This window comes from Acomys russatus, chromosome 16 (assembly GCF_903995435.1).
Source record: "Acomys russatus chromosome 16, mAcoRus1.1, whole genome shotgun sequence".
NCBI classification, from domain to species: Eukaryota; Metazoa; Chordata; class Mammalia; order Rodentia; family Muridae; genus Acomys; species Acomys russatus.
The window spans coordinates 12,514,140-12,528,811 of NC_067152.1; the positions used below are offsets into that span (position 1 = coordinate 12,514,140).

Sequence of the window (14,672 nt, forward strand, 5' to 3'; positions counted from 1 at the left end):
GGAACATGACAATCTGCAATTTTAGGAAGTATTTAATCAAATATTATTGATCTATATAACATTGCTTATTTTTAAAATGTCGGCCCCAAACCATCTGGTGTCCATTATTTTTTCTCTCTAGTAGAAAATTTTATGTGCCCAAACCAAAATCAGTGGGGTCTTCTGTACCTGCATTTGGTGGTTTCAGACGAAGCTCGTTAATCTAGCAACTGTGAGATGCTGAGCTCATAAAATGTCAGCTCCTAAGGGAATCCTAAAGTTACTTCTGTTTCACAGTCTGAAGGTGTCTTGAAAACAAAAGCAAGAGGACACTCTGCCTGCCTTTCCTACCTTCCGCAAGGTCATGGGGGCTGGCGGGCACCTTTTTGGGTCTAGAGCATGTTTGGTAGGAACTAAAAGCAAAGGCCAAACCTTGACATGTGAAAGAAAAGGCAGCTGGGGGCGAGGATCAATTAACCTGTCCAAGGTGCCCTGTTTCAGGGAAGTCTCGGGCTGAAGCATCCTTTCTGGCCCAGGTGAGCGCTGCAGCTAGTGAAGCCCCAAAGCTGATCTGTATCCATAATAGTGTCCTTGGGGCAGAGTCAGAGCTGCTTGAAAATGTTTCTTGGCCTCTTCTTTTACTTCCAAGGCTATTCACATGTGTTCTAGGAAGTTCTGTGTTCCAAGGTGAGCTAGGGGAAGAACCTAGATAGAACATTCTGGACAAGGCTCACCTGGCATGGCCTTATAAAAGCACAGATAGCTTAATTAGACCAGTTCTTGCAGGTTAGTGCCCTCTATTAAAGAGAATCCGTGAGCTCAGTGAGGTTTGTTCAGGCATGTAGTCTCAGCTACTGTGCAGAAGGCTGAGGCAGGAGACTCATTTGAACTTAGGAAATTAGCCAAGCCAGCTTGGGAAACACAGCAGGACTCTTTGTCCAGGAAGGGGCAGGAGCAAAATCAATCTCTCTCTCTCTCTCTCTCTCCCCCCCCCCCTCTCTTTAATACAAGCCATGTCTCATTTTGATATAACATCAACCATTCAGCTTTGACATGATTTAAAATGAAGGAATGTGTGTGTGTGTAATAACCTAATTGACAAGCAATCATGCCCATTCCGTTGCCCGATGTTATCCTAGCATTCAGAGACCCATTTTGTTTAATTTGATTTTTCATATAGTTCCTGGTGGGAAAATGCATTGCTCTGATACCCAAATTAACTTGATTGAAATGTCTTAGGCTTTGTCATTTTCCAGTGGCTAAAAAGGTTATTTCTCAAATGTTTAATTTTTTAAGTACAGTATATATTAATTTAACTGCTACTGTCTGACAGTTGTCAGTCCATGAAAAATTATCACAGTTCAGTACATTAAGCAGATGTTTATTTACACTTCACTTCCCGCCCCAGTGCAAAATCATTTAACTTTGAAAATATATAAACTTTAACTTGAGGTTTTCAAAACACCTGAACCATGTCTTGATTTGCTAAATATAATTTTCACATTTTCTTTACAATAGTATACTACATATATCAGAAAGGAAATACTTAAAAACTTATGTAGTCTACAGGAGCTATCCAGTCACAAATGATGGGGGAGGAGCAGTCATTTGTCAGCAGGTACCATTTAAATATATGTAAAGAGTTTTAGTCTTTTGTTTTGTTTTGTTTTTGTTTTTGTTTTTCGAGACAGGATCTCTGTGTAGCCTTGGCTGTCCTAGACTTGCTTTGTAGACCAGGCCGGCCTCGAGCTCACAGAGATCTGCCTGCCTCTGCCTCCCAAGCTCTGGGATTAAAGGCGTGCGCCACCACACCCAGCTAAGAGTTTTAGTCATTAAACATGAAAAGTTCTTCTACAAAGAATGTGGACTATGTTGACCTTCTTATTTTTGTATAATGTGTCACCATTTTCTTGTTTGGGGGCTAAAGATAGAAAGTAAAATAAAAATATTCTTTGTCTATTTAGTTATCCTTGACTCCATGAAATTCTCCAAAGTAATTACTGGTGACCACAATGCCATCTACCAGCGGCGGCGGCAGCACTGGCCCTGGACCAGCTGCCTTATTGCTGACCACAGCTGCTCCTGAGCAGAGCAGATGTTTCTCCTTTCGCCTTGGCAGTAAAATTTTATTGAGCAGTTTTGCAAATACAGGGCAGCAAACTCTACCTGAGCATGGCTGGAGATCGAACCACTCTGTACAACAAGGTTGAATTGGTTTGGCCTGCCCGCAGGCCCCACCCGGAGGTCTTGTGCATCTCACTTGGCCCGCGGTAGCTGTCCTGGGTTTGCGTCCCTACCCACCCATGTGCTGGAAAAGGAGCCGCACTTGCGGTTGTGACCGGCTGCTCTAAAAGGCTGTCACGTTGGCACTTTGCTCCCCATTTTGAGGGTTGACAAAGGGAGCGAGGGTGTTTGTTGAGCTGTTTCATCAGGATGCTTTCCTGAGTTCCACATAGCTTCTGGTTTGGATGTAGGCTTGGAAATCTCTTTTGAATTAGCTTCTTTTGGAGAACTCACTGCCTCTCTGGGCATTTCTTAGTTCTTGCCTTTCGAGGAGGCCCTGAAGGAAAATAGCACAGTCTAAAGCAGTCTCTTTGTAGATGGGACCTCTGGGGAGGGGGTGGGGAGGCCTTCTGAACAGCAGCGACTCAAAGGCCTGCCTCGGCTCTGACACCCTTGTTCTCTGGTTAAAGGGATGGACTTGTGAGTTGTGGCTGATACTTTACAAGACTAGGAGGAAGACAGAAGGGCCCAGCACTCCCCAGCTCCCAAGGGACCTGTAGTTGATGTTCTAGGTCAACCTAGGCTACATAGCAAGCTCCAGGACAGTGGGAGCTCTTTAGTAAGACCCTATCAACAGGAGGAGGAGGAGGAGGAGGAGGAGGAGGAGGAGGAGGAGGAGGAGGAGGAGGAGGAGGAGGAAGAAAACCAGTGATGATTACAGGCTATTTCCCAGGACCTTTCAAAAAGAGGAAAAAAACCAAAGATAGTAGCAGTTGAGGGTCTAAGTGTGGCATGAATTCCCACAGAGCCTCAGGCCTTGGGAGAAAGGGTTAGATATAAGATCAGAGGGCAGAGGCCATGTGGTGAGAAAATGCCTGGTCTGTGCTCCCTCAGAAGACAGGAAGGGGCAGTGACACTCAGTTCCAGGAGTGTGTCATTGTGGGAATTGATCTAGCCAGCTTTGAGGCAGGCAGATGACCAATCCTGATAGCCTGATTAATAAGACTCTAAACACATTGGACACCAGAACTTCATTGAATATTCTATGTGGTCTGTATGGGTACATCGGATACAGTGAGGGACTATTTAGGATGCATTGCACAGGAAGTCTGAAGTAGAGCATTTGCTTTTCCAAGCGTTCTTGTGAGGGCTGGGGATAGACCTCACCAAGCACAAGACCCCTATAACTAACTTCTTCAAAAATGTATACTTATCGATGCTAGAAACAAAGAGCTCCATTCTTCAAGGACCTTTCTTAGATTAATATTTTCCTTTTTTTCCCCCTACTACTCCTGTAAATTTTTATTAAAAATACAGACCTCAAAGCCGTGTCTGCGTTCACTACTGCACTGGTATTTGACTCAAGCCTGCCCTCCCCGACTTTATTTTGTTCCCAGAACAGAGCACTCCTTAAACTGGGATGAGAAAAGTTAATTTTAATCCTCCAAGGGCTTATTTGCTAGAACAAAAGGTCATGAAACACACCCAAAAACGGTATTGCTGAAATCTTCAGCAGAGAAGTTAGCGGTGTCCCAGCAGAGCTGTGTGACTGGTTGAGTCTGTCTCAGAAGCCCCCACTAATCCAAAACCTGTGGAATGGAAGCATTCTCTCTTTACTGGTATAGGGGGAAGCCCCCCAAAATCCTGTGTTGTTTCAGGAATTTCAGAAAATAATTCTTTACAAGACTTTATAAAATGGTGGAATGTTATGCCCACAAGTCTTTAGGTAGCTGTTATCTGCCTGTTATTCTGGTTTTGGGGTTTTAAGACCCAGTCTCACTATGTAGCCCAGGCTAGCCTAGCAACCCTCTCACCTCAGCCTCCTCAGTACTAGGGTCCACCATACCCAGCTCCCAGTGTTGTTACAACTGCCCTGTCATCTGTCCAACAGGAAAGGGCCTTCTGTATCTAGCTGATTGGCCAAAACTGGACAGATCTAACCACACTTGAAGCTTCATTTTGGGATGACCCAAGGTATTAAGATATCACTTAACACAAAGATTCTCAACTGAAATTAATGAGGAAGTTTGAAAAGCCCCCTCCCCACCCCCCACATACACATAGCAAGGTAATTAATATGAGCAGCAGCAGCCGTTGTAGAGGACTATGAAATGGCTGCTGTTCTCTTTGGATTGTGGGAGGAGCTTTAAGGAGAGTTCCTGGCCAGGCCCTGTGGAGAGATGCACCTTCATGGCTGAATGTGTTCTAGCTCATTTGTCTTCCTCAGCACATGTATAAAGTAATACGGTATTAAAAGAAGGGAAGAGAAGAAAACCTAAATAAAAATACAAATTGTAAGATGGTGCTGCCGCCAGGCCTTTTCTCCTAGCACGAGGGAAGATCGGTTTAGAGCCATCCTTGGGCACAGGTTAAGCTTGGGCTGCATGGGAGTTTGCCTGGAAACAACAGAAAAGCTAAATAAATAAACACGAGTTCTAGCAATGTCAAACCTAAGATCTATAAACAAGACCTCCTTCCTCCACTGTGAGTATGTGTAGGCATCAGGTCTGCTGAGCCATTGGGCAAATCCAAGGGCTTTGTGTGAGACAAAAAAGTGAGAGAAGAACTGGTGTTTTTCCCTAAAATTCTGCTTTGGAGAAGTAGGCCCTAACTGAGTACTTGTCTTCTGTGTCAAGGCCTAATGCCCACTGCATCAGAAAGCACTGGAGAGACCTCAGAAGAAGAAAGAGCAAGGAAGCAGCCTCCCATTTTCAAGGCCACCTCAGGGCACTCCTGACAGGGGTTCCCATGAGTACAGGGGTTTCCTCAAGAGCTGGTGGGGAAAGCTGCAAGCCAGGCTCCTGCACGGAGCTCTGCACAGTAGAAATGCTCAGAGATCTGGGAGAGTTACTGCCCTTCTCGGATTCTGCTCCCCAGCCCACGAGGGAGAGGTAGGCCAAACAATCACTAGGGAAGACCATCGGGCTCAAGCAGTCTGTGAGTCTGGCCTTTGAACACGAGTCCTGTGTTGGATGATCTCAGAACACTCTTATGACCGATGGCTACCTTGAGATGTTTCAGAGCAGTGGGCACTCCTCGTACTAGAATGACTCAGGAGCCCGACATACAATTGCACTACTGCTTCCAAGCCTTGGCCCTACCCCAGCAAAGCCTTTGCCCAGAGCAGCCATGTCATTTCCTATAAGCCAGGCTCAGTTCACTCGTACAAGATCTAGGTGTTGTAAACCCAACTGGAAGGCAAAACAACAGAACTCTCCCAGACACTGGCGTGTGCCCTGGCTTCCCACGGATCTGTCAGCCTAGTGGCAGACTGGAGAGTTTGTGAATGCTAGACCTGGTTCTAATGCATTCGGGATTCACCGTTGGAACAAGACTGGATCCTGGTGCATCCAAGACTCTGCTTGTGAAGCCTCCTGGGTTGTTGACTGATGTGTTAGTCCCCCGGGACGGGACTGCACAGTTGAGAAAGAGTAGCAGGAGCGTCAGATCTCGGCAGGTCATCTGGCCCCCATAACAAAAGCCATTGCAACTGGGGAAAAGGCTAGACTGCTGGGTTCCCAGCGAGGCTGGATTATTGTACAAAGCCACCCAGTCCATCTTTGTTTATGGAACTCGTTTTCAGGCACACGTGTTTTATAGGGAGGCGGAGGCTATAAAGGAGCTATTTATAATGAAGACCCCAAATACGTGAGCTTCATATCAAGCTTGATCTAAAGGAATTTCCCATGGGTGGTAGTTTAGAAAGAAAAAGGAGAAAAGGATGAGAAATCGGGTGGGGGGGGGGGCAACTAATAAAAATAGCTGAGATCACTCAACAGTTATCAAGAAACAGATACTACAGTTTTATAACATGAAGTACTAAAAGTATACGCGCTCTTAAAAGGCAATTAAAACGTATGCTCCAAAACTATAAAACATTTTCTTTTCATCTGCAACATAGAGGGCAGATTACAACACATTAATAACGTTTTGTTTAGAGTTCAGTTTCTGATGGTTTCCAAATGTAGTCTGTGTAGATTAACCAGAAGGAGTCCAGTTCCCGTTTTTAAGAGCGCTTGTAAAGGAAAGCAATGTGGTAAGATTGTTATGAAAAGAGAGTGTATTTAGGAAATAGCACTTAGCAGGGTCTCTCTGAATGGCTGCCAGGTCAGGAAGCTGAAGTGCAAGGCTTGGCCCTTGTTCAGCCCCCCCAGTTCCAGCTCCTTGACCACACAGTACGTCAGGAGCATGTCACAGGCCAGCCAGGAAGGCTCAGCCCCGCCCCTGGACCAGCTTGGCACAGCAGCTTTCACATAACCCAGGGCTCCAGAGGGGCCAGAGGCAGGCATTCCAGGGCCACGGGAACATGCAATTTTTTAAAATAGAAATGAAGAACATTTTTTTTTAAAGCCTGGGAATTAAACAGTTCCTGGATCCTTACGGAACAGAGCCCCTTGTGTAGAGGGGTCAGGGGTAAAGGGGTCCCTGAAGGTTATCTCATCCTCTGTCCTCATCTCCCAGGCAGGAGCACTGAGCAGTGCTGGAGTCCCTATCTGCTTCCCCATCACTGGCTTCAGCCTGGTGTCCTAAGAGCTCCGTCCTATTCTCAGTATGAAGCTGCATTGCTCTCTGCTTCTCCCCCTCTTGGGTTTGCTTTTATCCCTCCTCTGCCACTACCTGACAACAGTGCTGTAACAAAGCCATCATTTATCTTTAAAAAAAAAAAGAAAGAAAGAAAGAAAGAAAAGCAACTACAAGTTGATGTGACTTCAGTGAGAACATCCCATATTGTGTCTACCACCTGTGTAACTGCTCTGTGCCTCAGCCACAGCTTCTTCATCTACAGAATACAGTGTGTCAGCTGGGTTATCAGGCTGCTTAGCCGTGTGTGAGAGTTCCAGCACCTGGCACCAATTAAGGTCTGCTGTTATTAGTAATAGCACTCACCTTGTGCTATTCTTTGGAGTTTTGTTTTTGTTTTTGTTTTTGTTTTTTCACTAGTTAGGTGTGCAGTTGCTGTACCAGAGCCACCTTCAGGAGTGTAGCCTTGGGCACATGGCATGACAAGTGAGTAGTAGACTGTCAGAAGTGGGGTTGCCTAGGGCAAAGTAGAGGGGCAGTCTGGGCCAAAGCCACCAGGAATCTGGTGATCGATGCCAGCTGAGGAGCCTATGTTTGTTAGCTCTCTTTTATGCCTTAAACTGAAGGAGGCCTTGGAGGGGTGGGGTGTCTTTTCTCAGCCTTTCTCCTTGGCTTCTTTGGGAAAACCAAGGCTCAGATAGAGCCTGGCCTTACTTTGCCAGCCCAGCTTGACCAGTGAATGGAGTCTTGTCTAATTTACATATAAAAGGAACTCCGTTGGAGAATGAGCCTTCAGCTAATGCCCCTAAGACCTAAATCCTTTAGGCTTTCTTCTCTGTTTGGCCTGCTGGGACCCTAGTTAAAATCGCAGTTGTGCCCTTGTTCCTGAGTCAACACAGAGACAACCCTGCTGGAAAACTCAAGAGCACCAGCCGCCTTCCTTGTGTGTTATTAGGGAACAATCCCCTATAAAAGTTAAGTGGATGCTTTTTATTTAAAACCTTGAAGAGGCTTAGCCCTGCTGGGCTGCTGCCGGCCTCGCTCAGCAGGACCCTGGTGGCCTGTGGCAATACCTCCACTCTGAAGATGACTTACTTTCTAGCTGCCTTCGCAACTATGACCAGCATATTTCTTTCTTAATACAAGACTCATGCGTTTAGAAAGTAGAGTTGTCACCTCAGTCAGTGCCTCAGTAACCGTCCCTTTGGGCTCTTATCCCTCCTCTACCCCTACCAGACAACAGTGCTATAACAAAGCCATCATTTAACCTTAAAAAAAAAAAAAAAAAAAAAAAAAAAAAAGCCAACTGCAAGTTAATATGACTTCAGTGAGAACATTTTTGTTTTTTCATCTTAAACTGTTCAGTTCCTATATTGCCTGATCACAGTGAAATGACCCTGTTTTGTCGCCTCACTTAACCCTCCTCCCCCATACTTTGGTCTGTTTTCTTCCCCTCAGTTTGTTCTGAAGGCGCTTGTGGGCATTCTTTTTCTCCCAAAGAGCTGTGATTGCCTCAGGAGGAGTACAGTGACTTACTGAAGTTTTGCGTGTGGCTTGCTCTCTTCGGAATTACCAGAGATCAGCAAAGACCCTTCATCTTCTCCACCCCAAAAGTGGGTGAAAATCAGCAGTTTCCCTTTTCTGTCATTTGTCAAAAATACTTTCCCAAGCTAATCTCACTTAGGATTTGCCAGGGAACAGAACCAAAGTGCAGGGGTTCGCTACTCACCTCTGGGTTACCCTTGGACAAGGGAAGAAGAGACCGTAAGGCTGGATGCGCTGGTGTGGGTGTGTAATCCAAGCAGCTGGGAAGACGAGGTCACCACCGGTGGATCACGGGGTACAAGCCTGCCCCAGGTGTGTTCTGAGATACTGTCTCATAAAGTCCCCGGGGGAGCGGGGAGGAGAGAAGGACAGTTGGGTGAGCAGACTCAGACTTCTTTCCCCAGTTAAGCTCTATTTAGTTTCTACAGTCTGCTTCCTTGTATTTCTTCCACAGGTCACTATCTGCAAAGCATCACATGCAGCTATAAGGGAGGCAGAGACTTCTGTCTCCTTACTCCTGGGCCCACAGTAGGCAAATCCTCCTGGGCGAGGAGTCAGTGTCACCCCGAAATCTGAGAAGCCTTGGCTTTGGTGCCTCTGCCTGGGTGGGTGGCTTTAGTGCTGTGTGGGAGACTGAAGCTTCCCTAACAGAGTGTTCTTTCTTTGCAGTTCTTTTAGAGACCGTTTTAGCCATACTGTGTGTAGTAGGGTTTGGAGACGTGAGGATTTCTGCTGTAGCTGCTTCTGTGGGAAACTCTCCACAGTGTTCTTATCCCTGAGCTGTTTGTGGTAACATCCTAGCAATTTGTTTAGACGTTCAGTGAACGATACCTTATTATTTTATTAAGTGATGGGGTTTGACTTGAAGGAAACTTGAGTTCTTGATGGTTTTCCTGGCAAGCTACCGTGTACATATTTCCTCCTAGACTTTAAGGACCAGGAAGGCTGTACCACCCTTTTCCCTTAAAAATGGATCCTGGTTAAACAGATTTCTGAACCTCCAAATCACAACTGTATCCTGTATGTTTCATTTTCTGACTTTTTTAAAGCCTTTCGTGGTGAGTGTGTGTGACCGAGCACACTCTCAACCTCTGCTGGTAGACATCAGCAAAGTGCCTGATGACTCTATGCAGTCAGGGTCTTAGATTTGCTTTCAGAGTGGCCCTAGCCTGCACCATCCTACAGAGGTTACTACGTCTCCTGCCTTCAAGCCCGAGGCAGTTTCTTCTCTGCTTGGCTTTCTCTGGATGTCTTCATGGAGTTCAAGGTGGTGGAGGTCCATGTCTACCTCTTACCTTTGAAGACGCTGAGTCATGAGAGCCCAGAGGGGTGAGATCCGATGGCAGTTGGAGACAGGCCACAGCGCTACAGTTAAGCATGGTTCCATGAAAGTCTTCAGAGCGTCTCAAAACTCTTAAGATTTTTGCCTTCAGAACAGCACTAAAAATGATATTGGTGGTAAAGAGAGCGTTTCTGGCTTTTGACCTATATCTCCAATCATTTCTTCACAAAGATTTTCAACCTCTGTCTAGAACACTTGAGTAGTCATGCAAGAAGTGTACTCAAAATAGCTGAAGTTTTTCTCACGTCAAAGCCTTTCTTTTTTTCTCCTCAAAAACCTTAATGAAGCCAGATAGTGGTGAGCACCCCTAAACCTAGTGCTCTGGGGGCAGGGTGTTGAGGTTTGGGATATAATCCAGCGGTGAAGGGTTTATTCATCTAATATGTGCAAGACCCTGGGCTCCATCCTAGAGTTGAAAACAGAGTAGAAGCACACCTCACACACATGTCGCTGCTACCTTTAAATAATGTCTTGGATAAGGGATGACGGAAGAAATGGCTCTGGGACCAATCAATAAGTCCAAGATATGACAGCCGTGCAACAAATATGTGGCCTTCGCTTAGCCTGGGTTTAATCTGTCTAAACATGAGCAACACACTGCTCAGAGGGGTCCTGTGACTAGTAAATGAAATGCGTGTGTAGTGTGCACACTCTCAGCAGGCATCCAGGGGACAGCAGTTCCCCTTTGGTTTTAATTGGTGGTTTCTGTCTTGCCTCCCACTTCTTGCTTACGAAGATCTCTTTGCATGTGATGGATCTAATTATTTACCATCTCTCTAGCATGCCTTTTACCTTCCCACCTTCACAGTCATGTGCACACTGTCCCTTTCCTTTCTACCTGCCCTCCTTCCAGCAGTTTCTTCCCCTATATTCCTTTCATCACATTACCAAATGGACTAAGTATTATATTAGAAAAATGCTCATTTCTTAGGCCATGGTTTTCTAACAAGGGGAATTTGTGATAGTAAATGTTATCAGACTCACCTAATGTGACAGGACTGGGATGTGCCCTCTGTCCTTTGTTTAGGAAGCCCCATCTTACAGGGAAGCAAGCAGATAACACTAGCCAAATATTGACCACTGACTGCCCCATCCTATTGTAGCATATGGATTCGTATTTGTAATTCCTCTGAGATCAGATTTTACCATCCCTTGTAATTTTATTAATCCATTCTAAATGGACAGATGTTGCAGTGAGCCTTGAGCTCTTGGGGATTCTTGTTTCATTTCTGATTAAACGATGAGTTTCCTTCTTAACCCTGAGGGTCTACGCATGCACAGCCCTTCTTCTCTGCTAAACAGCTTGCTTGGGTGCCAGAAGCAGCCTTGTCATTCTCTGGTGGGTACCAGATGGCACTTCTCTACGTCTGAGTCCTTTCTAAATGGTTCCTTCTTGTACACAGGTGATGTGGGCCGTGGTCCCACCTAGTCCACCATCAGCGCTTAGGTATTGGCAGTTGGTATATGAGTCTTTACTTGTGTGTTTATTTTGAAGGGGCCTGAGGAGATTAAGCAGTGCCCAGAGGACAGATCTGTGTGGATGTCCATTCTTCTTGAGGGCACACAGAATTTAAGAACACTGCAACCCAGCCAGATAATGACCCTGAGGTCTGCTAACTGTTCCAGGATGGTTGCGGCTTTGTTCTCCTGTGTTAGACTCCACCTCCACCTTTCATAGCACAGTAATCGATGCAGGGGTTGAGCCCAAGTGATCTGTCTCATACTTGAAACCGAGGTTGTCCGTTACCATCCTTTTATGGGTCTCTGGCAACAATACGAAGTGCTACCCAAGAAAGCAGGTTGGTTAGCATCCAGATTTTTTTTTTTTTAAGATTTAGTATTTATTTATTTATTTATTTATTTATTTATTATGTATATAGTGTTCTGCCTGCATATACACTTGCATGACAGAAGAGGGCACCAGATCTCATTATAGATGGTTGTGAGCCACCATGTGGTTGCTAGGAATTGAACTCAGGACCTTTGGAAGAGCAGCCAGGGCTCTTAACCTCTGAGCCATTTCTCCAGCCCCAGTGTCCGATCTTAATGAACCTGTTGAACTTTTCCAGCTATTTTGTTCTTTCCTTTCCATCAACCTACTTCTAAGAAGAGGCTCATGTTCTGTTCCAAGGACACCAGCCTTCAAATGGGCACTTGTCCATTCCTGGCCTAGGGCAATCATGTTGGAGATCTCCTGTAGACACCAGATACTCGCTATCGCACCCGCTCTACTGTTGGCTGATCCTCTTAGTGCTTTTAGGGGCACTTGAGGTCATCTTTTGTCCAAAAGAGTGCCACTGGTGGCAGCTTACTGACCAGGACTGTGGGTACTCATCCCATCACTTTGGACAGACTTGACAATAGCTGTCTGTCTGTGTGTAGAGCACTGTGCGGGTCCATAGGTTGCCATTAGTGCTAACAACAGCCCACATGTCACCGATAAGTGTAGGAGACTGCCCAAACTGAAAGAACCGTTACATCTCATCTCCCCCACTCCCACCCCGTTTACAGAAAGCCCCCAAAATCCCTGTGGCACTCCGCTTACGCCAGTGTCATCGGAAACTCCCAGGTCGTTAATGCAGGGATCTGAACCAAATGCACACAAGAATTAGTTAGTGTGAAAACAGATTGCCGCAGCTTTACAAAAAAGGAAACCAAAGTACATTCGACAAATTGGAAGTGAAAAGCTGAAGTAAAAATACTCAGTTTAAGATCATGCGTTGGTACTGACATGAGGTCTATGGAAAATGAGGGAGCCGGCATCGAGTTTCTGGAATATGCAATTTTACAATGGGAACGTGTTATAAAACGCTGGGCCACTGTTGTTTGCCTTGGAATTTAGGGTGAGAGACATGAAGGCTGACAACTCTCTTCCTGTTGTAGGTCAGGGCTTCAAGGAACTCTGTAATCTTCCCACCAGTTTTACTCTCTCCTGGAACTCACGGGTAAAATTAGACACTGGCTGGACTTCAGTAGTTGAGTTTGAAAGCTTTCAGAGGCCACGTCAGACCACTGCAGTGGGCCGCTTTCTCACAGTCCCACTTCGAGAGACACTCTGTACAGACTAACACAGTTTGGTAAACAGATGAGTGTCATGACAGTTGCTCCGGGAAAAAAAAAAAAAAAAAAAAAAAAAAAAAAAAAAAAAACCCTGTTCATAGCAATGCCCACAGGAGTGGACAGAAGTCATCTTCCTGTGAGTGACAGGTCAGGCTTCATGCTCTTACAAACAGGCAGGCATTCACATCTCTGTGCTGCTCCCCAAATGTGACCTGTCTGGTGAGAGTTAAAAAAGCAGACTCCCTGTGTGAGGATCTAGTTGCAATTGTTTTATACGCATTCGGATAGACTCTGAGAGGCAGACGTAGTGAAAAGGGTGTGGGAAGAAACCGTTTAAAGAGTGAGTGTTCTCTCAACCCAGCCTTGAACACATTTATCTAATTTGACACATTTTGCCTGGAAGTCACAGAAATAGACTAAGGCCCACACCCCATCCCCCACCCCTCCCGTCAGAATATAAAGAGCCAGAGACTAAAACCAGACTAAAAAGGGCCAACCCATTAGGGAAGTACCTCCCTGGGGAGCTGGTGGGTAGGGAAAGGAGGTTAGGCGGCAATTATTAAACACTGAATCAAGAATCTGCCTTGAGAAGCTGCTGGCCGGGAAGCGCTTTCCTCCCAGACCGAGGCCCCGCGCAGGAGAAGGAGCTCTGCTTAGTCTCCGCTACAGGATGCTACCCCCTGACCCTTTATAAGGCAGCCTTGCTTGATTACTCCTTTTAATTCCAGGCTCAAAACAGCTTGTAAAGTTGTGTTGTTTTTTCTTCTTTTTATCATTCCTCCCCAGATTGTGTGGGCCACACTGTAGCAAGATTTCCCCTCTGTCCACATCTGTTTTCCAACCTCATTACTCTTCTGTTATTACATTCATTAAAAAAAAAAAAAAAGGCTGTTTATTTCTTCTCTGCATGTTTTTCCCCTTGGTTTCAAAGCCTGAAATGGTAACCGATGTGCTGTTTGATGTGACCATCTTCACGATCTCCAGTCTACGTGCTGATCATTGCTTGTGTGCACAGGAATTGACTGGACCTTATTGTTTAAATTAGTTCTGCCTGAGTCAGAGATTGTCATGGCTTCTCATTCTAAAAGCTGGGTGCAGAGCCTCCTGCTTATAACCCCACAACTTGGGAGGCTGAGGCAGGAGGGTCAGAAGTTAAAGACCAGCCTAGGCTACGTAGAGAGTTCAAAGCTAGCCTGGACTACATGACAGTTCGTCTCAAAACAAGACAGCCAACTTTTAATTATGTATTCGAATGTGGTTGTTCTCCCTGGGCATATGGAGGTAATGTGGCTACTAGTGTGTAGTTAGCTTGACTTCTTAGCACGTTAGTTTGGGTTTAATGATTTAAAGAAAGAAACAAACAGACAGAGAGCCCTAGTGTTGGGAGCGGGGGAGGGCTGTTTTGTTTTTATGATGCCTGAGGTTTGTTTGTTTGTTTGTCTTTTCAGGCATTGTTTTGTTGCTTTTTTAAGACATGGTCTGTCTGTGTAGCCCGGCCATCTTGGAACTCACTCTGTAGACCAGGCTGGCCCCCAACTCAGAGATCCACCTGCTGAGTGGATCAGCGCCTCCCCAGTGCTGGGATTAAAGGTGTGCAGGACCACTACCTGGCATGTGAGGTTTCTTTATGAAGAGAAATAAAATGAGGGCTTCTATTCACACCCTTTCTATGCAGCCAATACAATATATTGAGAATAAGAGACAAGAAATGGAAAAAGATGGAGCCACGCATGGTGGCTTTAATCTCAGCACTTAGGTAGCAGAGGCAAGCAGGCAGATCGCTGTGGTTTAAAGGCCAGCCTCATGTACACAGTGAGTTCTAAGCCAGTCATGGCTGCAAAGTGAGTCCCAGTCTCAAAAACAAAACAAAAAACAAACAAAAGAAATTGAAAGGGCAAAGCTGAGCTCCTAGTCTTTCTGCCTTAGCCTCTCAAGAGCTAGGATTACAGGTGTGAACCGCCACACCGCAGCTGGCCTCAGAACTTGGCTACTCCTTAGAAAA

The 14,672-nt window shown here is 45.7% G+C and overlaps 1 protein-coding gene across 8 annotated transcripts in view; it reads left to right on the forward strand.

Moving 5' to 3' along the window:
* Bcas3 (BCAS3 microtubule associated cell migration factor) overlaps nucleotides 1-14,672 on the forward strand; it is a 464,077-nt gene that overhangs the window by 332,784 nt on the left and 116,621 nt on the right. The window lies entirely within an intron of this gene.